Here is a 9,907-nt window from a genome sequence, read left to right as displayed (position 1 = left end):
TCGAAGTTCCTGGAGTGTCTGTGGATCACATGGTTTACGTCGAAGGCGCCGATCCCTCTCATCCCACATGTGCTCGATTTGTGAAAGATCAGGGGAGTAAGCCGGCCACGTTGTTTTGTTGAAGAAAATCCTGAAAAGTCGAGCAATATGAGGCCGGGCGTTGTCATGTTGAAAGGTGATGCCTAGGCCATGACGTCGCAAAACGGTAGAACAACAGCGCCGATTATCTCGTCGCGGTAGCGCTGCCCATTGAGATTTCCCTCTACCACTCTCAAACAGGTCCCCTGTCTTGCTGTAATCCATAACCGATCTTCTTCCATAGGAATGATGACGTAACGTTCACCCCGACGTCGGTACACTCGAATCCGTCCATCGCTGTGGCTGAGGTGAAAACGAGACTCAGTGAGACACTGAATAGAACTTGTCCCAACTGCATGGCCGTCCAGCGTAGACGCTTTCTGCATCACTGTAGACGTGCTTGATGGTGGTTTCCTGTCAAAATGGGACGTCTGGCGAGTCTTCTGGGTACAATCCCTGCACATCTAAGGCGACGACGTACGGTTTGTGAAGATATTCGTCGAAGGCGAGGGATGCTTCTTGCAGTCACTGTTCCTGGCTTGAATCGATTTCGTAGGTGTGTTGTTCGAATCCAGTTGTCTTGTCGATTATTGGTTATGCGTGGCCTGCCACTCCGAGGATGATCTCTGACTGCTTTCTTCTGTTGCCAACCTTGCCATAAACACCAACTGGTGTTTCTGTGGACGTTAAATTGTCTTTTATCATCACGTTGAACCGATCCTGCTTCAAGCATACCAATGGCTCACAGACGTTTGGACAGGCGTGGCATTTCGTAATGTTGAATGATTGCGTAATGTTGCTATTTTTCTGAGTGGTTGTTGTCAGCACGATGCTAAACAAGGCATATGGAATCCTGTTAACGCACATGTTTTATACCCATTCTTGGGTAGTGAAATGCACAGGGCTTGCATAAAAGTCAACTTTTGCATGGAATGCATGCTTTTTCTGTAGCAGTTGCGTTTTTGTGACTTAATTCCATACATAATATTGAAAACCAAACTTTACTTTACTTTAAAATATTGGTGTCACAGGAACTTTTGTTGTTGAGTATATTTAAAACGATACATGAAATATGTTAGTGATTGGGTGTGGTGATAAGTTACATACATTTTAATCATGAAATAAAGACATATCAAACACTAACCGATCTTCCTCCTATATATTAAATATGCTAACAGTCAAATTGATAACATAATTACAACATATTCCATGGCCAGTATAACTTGTTATGCTGGTCAGATAAAGTTATGCAAATGCATACACCTACTATCTGTTTTTAATACCATGAAATTACAGTACCAGGTATTCTTACACTCATGCATCCGTGACAAACAAGCAACTGGAAACTTAGTCTTATCCATACTGGACTTCAAACACAAACCCTTTTATAACAAATGCAATTGGTCAGGATAGGCTAAGTAACTAAAGTTCAAAATAACAATTCAATATTTCATCAGAACATGACACTATCTGTAACAGCAAGAATAGGTATACATATTGACGACAGTCAGTCACACATCACTCTGTGGCTGACTAACAAACTCATTTAACTTCACTCAGGTAAGCAACATAACCATGTGCTAATCATTCTGTCGATGCTTGCAAGTTTTTGTGTTTTTTTAAGCATGTCCTACCTTTGTGTATATTCTTAATATCCTTTTTGCAATGCTGTTGTGGGCAGATTTTGCAAACCCTATATAATTTTCTAGTGTTGCTTTACGTTTCAATATGTATCATGATGAACATTATATTTTTTTAGAGCCAACTCTGGTAATGTATCTAGAAAGATTGTGTCAAAGTATTATTTGCAATTACTATGCTCATATGCAATTTGTCGTGTTCAGATCATCTTCGTCATATGTATTAAATCAATCATTGTCAACCATTGTGTGTCATGTTTGAGATAGAAGTTCTTCATTTGTTTTACCCATAGAATATATTTACGGTTAATAGTTAACGTAAACATACTCGGTGGCTTATTCCCGACTATTCCCTGTGTCCAATTTCCTGGAGCGAATGACCACCCCCCCAACCCCCCCACCCCCCCCCACACAACTTTGCAGGATAAGAGAAAAAACATTTTCGATAACGAGTCAGGGAAGATTAGATACGACTATCACGATGCAAAATGAAAACATTGAGTGAGTGAGTGAGTGAGTCGCTCCTTTAGAAATATTCCCCGAATTTGGACAATGGGTGATTCGACCCTGTCCTTTAGTGTTGTGATCAAGTTCTTTAGCCACAATACACAACCGACAATACACAACAAGGAAGCTCAAATTCTTCGTTACATTCGGAACGTCCCACAAAATCTTAACAAGGCCTACTGAATGGGTCACTTGGTTATTATATTTCATTGCCGAATGCATTGTGAAGGAACGAGAAGGCGACAGCTAGTACACGCTGACCTAGATCCATACGCGCAGTGTCCGTGTGAGAGGCATCGCGCTCAATACAGATATGTGACAAGTGTAGCGCCGGGTACGTTGATAAAACGTAGGTGGTATGCACGTACGAGTTACTTCCCTTATTGAAACGGGTTGGCCACGTACAGTTTGTAAGTCTACCGCTGTCTTGTCAACCGCTCTATTGAAATAATGCTACCCGTGATGCATCAAAAGAACATTCTGTGAACATTTTGGTCAATAAGCATACCGATTTGGCTATGCACTGAGCTTTCATGCATTTTATCAGGATTCGTCACTTCTAATCCACGTGTTGCGTTAGCTATAGTAGCAATAGCAACATCAAGGTTATGAACTTAAAATGACATCTACACCACAAATTATTTATGTATCATACTTTTATACACTGTGAGTGAGTGAGTGAGTGAGGTTTTACGCCGCTTTTAGCAATATTCTAGCAATATCACGGCGGGGGACACAATAAATGGGCTTCACACATTGTACACATGTCGGGAATCAAACCCGGGTCTTCGTCGTGACGAGCTAACGCTTTAACCACTCGGCTACCCGTCCGCCTCTTATACACTGTGAAACAAAACAGGTCGTGCTTATATATGAATAGGAAATGTATCAATTCGACCACAGTGATACATTAATAATAATACTCAATTTGTATATCTGCAAACATTTCATTACACATTATGTGCAATCGCAGGATATATTTGACGTTTCACACACACACGTTCGATGAAGCACAAAAGCATAGATTAATGTATTGTGAATAAAACAAATCTTAAGAACACGTCCTCACTTTCCCCCGCTACGAGGCACTTTAGAACTGTGTTTGTTCATGTAGTAGTGAATATGTACTATAAACAAAACTACAACGCTTTAAATATCCATAGACACTTAGGCCGCTTTTTTTTATCAGATACGTTTATCAAATGTGAAATTAATTCATGCAAAAGACCCCTTCGCTGGATAAATAACTCAGTTTAAAAGCACGGAGCAAGGGCCTAACACTCAAAAAATGAGGGGGCACATTTTCCAATTTTCTTATTATCCAATCACGTGTGGTAGAGTATCACGGTTAAACGTCTTAAAGTGCTTTCATGACATCATCTGATGTTACATTTCGAGTCGGCTCCACACATACATGTAGGTATCTTGCAAAACTATTGATTGTTATAAATAGATACTTGAAACCTCGGCCATCTGGAGCTATGTTAGAGACGTAGCCCACCGGTCATTAAGGCCGGTCGCATCCACCCCTTTCTTTTAATCTCGTAAAGACCGTTGTAGTGACTAGGCGTATACAAGGCGAACCACTTCTTAATCTGATGTAATCTGATATCAAATTTGCCTTCCTTTTTAACCATATAATAGTTTTGATGGCCCCGAAACTGAAGCTACATGTCTAGGATTACAATACATACTGGCCAAATATTCTTTTCAGCCTAGAAAGGGCATGGTGAACATAGAAATGATCAGAAAATAAATAGTACAAGGCTTTTTATAAGAATACAATCATCACTCAGGGGCGTTTACACACGCGATTGCTATCAGCGTACACACAACTAGCTTTCTGACCTCCGACCTCTGACCTCATTTCGTGGAGTCGGCCAAAATGTCGAATGGGATCAAACCGATCAATAAATGTATTTAAAAACGTAGTCTTATTTAAACTACCATGTATAAAGTAGCTAGAATATCCCCTCGAACCTTATACAGTTGTTTGGTACTGATAAACAGCTGTTTGGTTAAGTCACATTTAAATTGGTGAGGTTGAACTAATAATAGTATGGGTTTTCCCGGGTTTGGCGCAACGCTTCGTTACACCCCGTTCTCACAAACCGTTTGCGAAGTATTTTTAGAGTGATGTCACCCAGACGGGGCGATCAGTATCCAATCAAAACAGTGGCTCAACCCAGTGGTGGCGCAGAATTGTCTTTTTCTTTTCACCACACATACACACATCGTTATGAAAAGGAAATTAAAGTTAATACTGAAGTTCAAATTCAGAATGCATATATGTTAATATATGTTGACGAGGAAGGTCGTTAATTCAATAATGTTCATGAATAACAATTTTATCAATCGAGAAAGTTTTCCTTTACTTTTCTCTGCACCTGTTATGGTGATGAGCATAAACTGTTCCAGGAGCTTTTGATGAGATTGAAATAACATTTACAAGTTATTGTGTGTTGTTTAAGTTGAGAATCGAATGACATATTAACAGCATATGTTTGCAATATTGGTAAGTTAGGATCTACTGTTTTCTATTTAAGGGTTTGCAAAATAGCATATGTGAGGGGTTGTGTAATGTATCCAGTAATAATTGCATATCTCATATTTACGAATATTTGACTACCTTTTCTTCAACACATGTTCTGACAATGAAGCCAATAAGCATTGATCACAGCAATATTAAGTCATTGAGGGTGTACCTTTTATCTGGACAAAACATACTTGAAATGAAATGAATATTGCTGTATATTTTCTTTGACGCCGCACTCAACAATATTTCAACTATATCAGTACCCTTTACATACTGGATTCTGTACCAGACAATCCAATGACTGTAAGTGTGTGAAACAATCCACCCCATCAGACATGACCTTGAGGAAGCAAAGTCACAGAACCTGATCGCCCAATCCAAAGCTATTTGGCTCTAACTAAAAAAATAGTGTGCCGACACAACAACGCGTGACGGGAAAGATTTCCAAAGTTACACGTGTTAGTCATCATTGATTGACTGTCCGATCATTGAAAGGTGATTAACAGACACTTAGGTAAATTCATAGATTTCTGTAGACGGTCACTGACAGCCTAGACACGGATCGAGTCGATACCATGATAGTTTAGATGTGCATTTCTTCGTTTTGGTCGTGATGATTGGTCGTAGCGATTATATTCGTGAACAACCATGCAGTCAAACTCTCTAACGTTTCTCAATGTATACTGCAACACTGAGTTCAAGATTAAAGTATATAAATGATCAGGATGAACGCTTCTGTATGTTTTTGCGTTTAGGAACACTTAGGGGTTTCCCCACAAATGTGTAAGTAGTCCGTCATTTCAAGAACACAGTCTCCTGAATAACGTTTGAACGTCAAATTGTGTCGTTCATACACCCATGAACGTCATTTCCGCGGTCAGATGACGGACCTTTCGTCCAATGGAAAAGCCGTATATCGTGTAAACTTCCAATTTGAGCCAGGAAATTCACCAATATTCCACCCCCGATACAGCTGATCGCAGTGATTTGTACCTCGTTCATATCTCAAATTCATTTCTCAGTGTCAAATAATTGTACGTCTATGGTGAAACTGCGCAGCTATAACACGTTCATTTTAAAGCATAATGAAAGAAGCAGGTACGATATATTATATTTCAGGAGCAACCGCACCAACTACTACATCACGGTGGGATGAACTTTCCGCACCCTCAATCGTTTTTGGTGCTGTTGCGTTTCTAATCACCATCGTATTTATTGTCAAAAGAAATTAGGTTGAATAAAATCACCATCGTTAGTTAAGCCATGTTACCCTACGTATATAACTTTAGGAGAGCCCGAAAGCACAGCTTACGATGTAACACAACCATCATATGTTCAATGGTGTGTGAATTAAGTAGTTGAGTCGAAGTGTGAGTTATATTTCTCTCTTCATATGCACTAGTTTCTGTATAATGTTTTTAATGTCATAATTGTCATCAGATGTGTTGTAACTGCTATTATTCGAACTACTGTGATCTGTATGACGTAACGCCTAACGAGGCAATATTCCAGCTATTTGACGTTTAACATTGACATCACGAGCGTCAATCCACACATTTGTGATACGATGACACGCAAATAACGATGAGATAGAGACTGACAATTTAATCCATTTGGTCGCCTCTCAATGTTACTTGGGACCAGTTCTAACAAAGAATAATCAAGGGTGACAATCCATTGAACACAGTAATACATTCGTCTTGAGTCTACATAAAGACATAATGTTAGATTGCATAAACATTGTACGATTTGAAATTGCGGCCATTCTCACATCTACTTTCAATGAAGCAAAAACACTAGTTGCCCCTATGTTTGATAAGAGGGTACTTTTGACATTTGTTTCAAGTGGTGATTACCTACATCCTGAAACGAGAGGAGAATATGTTACTCTTGATAGAAATGTTGTCCAGCCTTTAAGCATCTGAGAAGGTATGAAAAAATGCCAACATGTAAAAGTTGGTAGGTTGGTTGTTTTTTTTAAGCCGCACTCAGCAATATTCCAGCCATATGACGGCGGTCTGTATATAATCGAGTCTGGGCCAGATAAGCCAGTGATTAATATCATGAGTTTCCATCTACGTAATTGGGATAAGATGGCATGCATCAACCGAGTCAGCGAAAGCGACAACCCGATCCCGTTAGTCGCCTCTTAGACCTTTTCTACCCCGGATCTTCACGGGGAATATCTATTATGAAAAATCAGCATTCAGAATGCATACAATCATGCACAGGGATCTTTATCAATAAGGCTGATTATGCTACAAAAAATGAAATGATGAATAAGGAACATATATTGATGAGAACAGAAACAAGAAATGTACCTTGTCAACCGACGCATACATTTGTGATGAGTATTGTTGGCAGGGTACCATTTTATATATCATTTGCATTTAACGCACAACGTTTCTTATCTTATATGGCAGACAAGAAACAGAATTTCACTGTGGCAAGAAAGCAAGTTGATAAACAGTTTATACTCCATTCTAAGAGGGGTCAGCATTTGGCTTTTGCGGGATACATGTTCCATACATTGGATATATTCCCATAGAGGATTCCTGACCACCATAAAAATCAGAGATGACTTTGTCATGAAGCACGGTAACATGTCACTGAACACTTGGCCGACATCAACTAGTCATATCGAGGGGTGGCAAATCTGTGCAAATTCATTTAGATACAGGTTCAGTGGGACAATACTGCAATCACAATTCAGTTTGTTTGATGCCACCCAAGAGAATATATGAAGGAAAACCGTATCTATTGTGTATTTGCGTTTCACAAGTCGTTATCTATGTGTTGCAAGCATCTGCCGGTCCTGTGTTGTGCTTGATGTGACTCCCCCATCTTGCAACAAGTATGATGTGGATTATCCCACGGCCAGCTGCTGAATACGTAAGAAGTCATCAATTATGGTACCACATAGAATGTTAGTGATACAATGCTACAGTTTGTTAATTGTTATCTTAATTCACAATATTAAGATCAAAGGTGACGTTACACACATTCAACAATTCATACCATGTTGTTATGTTTGTAGGATTAAAAAAAAGAGTAGGAAATGTATAGCTGCTAAGAATCAGCCAATAAAAGACGACTCTCAGGTATAGGTGTGCCGGTACGTTTGGGCCACACCGACACATATGTTTGTTTTGTAAGTGAATTACGGAGCGTGTGATTTCAGCTTTATCACTTGGACATTTGAGAACTTTCTTCAAATGTTATCGATTGCCTCTATCGTAAATGTATTTCAAATATACTACTAAAAAAAGTTAAGGGTCAAAGCAAATCCTTGATTATTTTGTAAGTATGTCCTCATCAGCCAGATAGGGCCAGAATATGTGCTTTCATGTTGTCAATTGGACCCTGGACATAACATTATTATTGGAAATGTACTCATTACACTTATCTTCAGAAACTTTTTAAATTAACCCAGATTTCTTTTTTCATGGAACACTAACTGAGTCAAACTCAACTGACAAACTGCCTCGAAACAACCATTGTGCTATCTCGTACACCATCTGCATGAGTGTCATTCAACACAATTCAATGGTTAACATTTAAAGGACTGAACATTTTCTATTCATCATTACTTGTAATTAGAATAGAGTTCCATGACATCTCAATATCCAAGAAAGGGTTATTGGCTGTTTTCAATCTATTTAAAATCAGATCTTAGTTCTCGTTATCGCTAAACAGAGATCTGAGAACACCCTATTACGGGTCACGTCAGAACGACATTTCATCTGACCAATCAAAGCGTCACTTACCAGATCATTAAAGTGACAGTCAGAACGTGTTTTCTAATCATGCAATCTCGACAACGTTCACACTTTGTATTCCGAACTACAGTTACGCCCCGTATGACTGATTTTGTCAAATGTGTCGTCTTTCTCTCGCTTCCGTACAAGGAGGAGGCTTTACACAGTACGTGCCATACGGCCATACAATCACAACCATATATAAGACATTCCGGAATGTTCGTTTGTTCAGTTTTCGAGTTTGTAATCGAGAAGTGTGTCAACTTATTTTTTAAGCGTAGTCTGAAATGGAAGTCGCCATGTTGGAACGAGTGCCGTAAAAAAGCTTCTTGTTAGTCATTTTCGTGGTCGGTCAAAGTTCGCGAAAGGTCGTTCTGACGTGACCCATAATTGAATGTCCTCAGTTCTTTGTTTAGCAGCAGCGAGATCTTAGATGTTAATTTGATGTGATTGGACAAGCTCATCAATAGACTCTCGCCTTGTTTAAACTAATTATTAAATGCAGTGTACATGTCCACTGCATGGTATACATGATCAAAGTTCGAAATAAATAACATTTACATCTAGCACAAAGGTTTCACATTACATTTTAGAATTAATCTTCATGATAGTGTGTCAGAAATTCACACGTATCATAAACCTAATCACATCAATGTTAAAAAGAACTATGACTGTGTTTGGAGAAAAGTATGTCTGTCTTGGTCTAACGTAGTAGTTTTTTAATCCTAGCCTAGCAAACAGGACGTTTATTTCGAGCACCTGTCCTTGGACAATCTGCAATGGTTACTGGTCTTAACTATTAATTAACGTATGACATACCAGTATGAGTGCATGGGATATTTATTTGTCCAGGCAATGCAAAGAGATGGCAAATTTTGAAATTGACGAATGGAGACAAGCAGTTGTAGCATCTGTAGGAGATGACATGGACACAGCTTTTACCATTCAAAACTGGCTTTCAGAGAAGATATTTGTCGGTGGATATCGAGATTACTACACGAGTGTCTGTCAGATACCATTTATCTTACAACGAGTTGTTTCAAAGCGTATCTAACGAGTTATAGGATAAATGGCATCTGACAGGCACGTGTTCAGTTATCTGTTTCTTACACACCCTTAAATCGCATTAATACAAAGACAACGGTCATGAGTGACGTCACCCGACGTACTGATAACTTCTCATAACTAGTGTGACTCTACGCAAAAACGATTACGCAATATTATCTATTGATTATCAAGGCTATGGTGATAATGCAAACTAAATAAAATAACAAAACCTGCTGGATGCTGACTTAAAAGTTTTCACCTCAAAGAAAAGACCAAATGTGAGCAACAATGTTCACTTCCCTATGACATCACTACCGCTGACCGACTTTCACAAAATAGCG

Source organism: Haliotis rufescens, unplaced genomic scaffold (assembly GCF_023055435.1).
Source record: "Haliotis rufescens isolate VD_foot unplaced genomic scaffold, xgHalRufe1.0.p SCAF_63, whole genome shotgun sequence".
Classification (NCBI taxonomy): domain Eukaryota; kingdom Metazoa; phylum Mollusca; class Gastropoda; order Lepetellida; family Haliotidae; genus Haliotis; species Haliotis rufescens.
The sequence above is the reverse complement of the archived record's forward strand: the minus strand, read 5'-3'. Positions refer to the sequence as shown.